Consider the following 1,125-nt stretch of genomic DNA (forward strand, 5'->3'; position numbering starts at 1 on the left):
CAGCATAGAACTGGGAAAATGAACAGCAGATCCCAATCTTATCTAAAGGAATATTGACAACTGATTGCTGCTAGATGAGGAACAGCTGACCCTCCTAAAACAAAGACCTCCAGATAGGCTGACTAGATTCCCAGAAGGGAAAATAGTGGGGAATGGCTGGGGGTGCCAACAACACAGCGGACAGTAGCAGGGATATCAGAGTATAAGGGCTCTAGTCGGGGGAGCCAGGCTATGGGAGAGTGCCATCTGGGAATTGGGTGTATAGTTGAATAAGAAGGTTTGGGATGTTCTGTGTGACACACACACACGCTCACTTGCACACACAAACAAATCAACAAATTTAAAAAAATTTATTATATTTGAGGAGGAAGCATGGAAATTTATGTTATGCTAATTAGTAGAGGTGATAAACATTACCATTGAAATCTACCCAATGACTTTATAGACATACACAGGTGCCAAGGATCCAAGTGCAATCAGTTATGACTAGTAATAATCAGATACATACAGATTAAAGATATATGAGCCAACATCTCAGTGTTAGTAGCAAAAACAATGAATCTTTCTGCAAGGAACAATATATTCTAAAATGAAATGGAGATCTTTTTTAAAGGTTAAAAAACTCATTCAATTTTATGCCTTACAGGGCTTATACTGAATTCAATATTGTGTAACTGTATTAACTCAACTGTGAACCTAGAAACTTGCACCCACGTGTGAAAGAGATGTACTCTTGCTCTGGAGTGTGCTACTGAATATGTTAAACCTATAGTGAAATGTTTCCTCTAATCATGTAGTTATTAAAAATGAAAAAAAATGATTAAAAAAAATAATTAGTAGATGTGAAAAACATTACCATTAAAATCTACCTGATGACTTTATATCTATGCTTAGATGCCAAGGAGCTCAGAAAATAACCGACTGTGACTTGTAATAATCAGATATATAGAGATTAGAAACACATGTGCAAACATCATACTGTCAATTGCATTTAAATGAATTTTTCTGTATGAAACCGTGTATTTTAAAATGAAATGGAGATCTTTTTTAAAGGTTAAAAATTCGATTTTATGTCTTACAAAGTTTATACTGAGTTCAATATTGTATAACTGTATTAATTCAACT

This window comes from Nannospalax galili, unplaced genomic scaffold (assembly GCF_000622305.1).
Source record: "Nannospalax galili isolate Female #2095 unplaced genomic scaffold, S.galili_v1.0 scaffold751, whole genome shotgun sequence".
In the NCBI taxonomy this organism is placed as follows: domain Eukaryota; kingdom Metazoa; phylum Chordata; class Mammalia; order Rodentia; family Spalacidae; genus Nannospalax; species Nannospalax galili.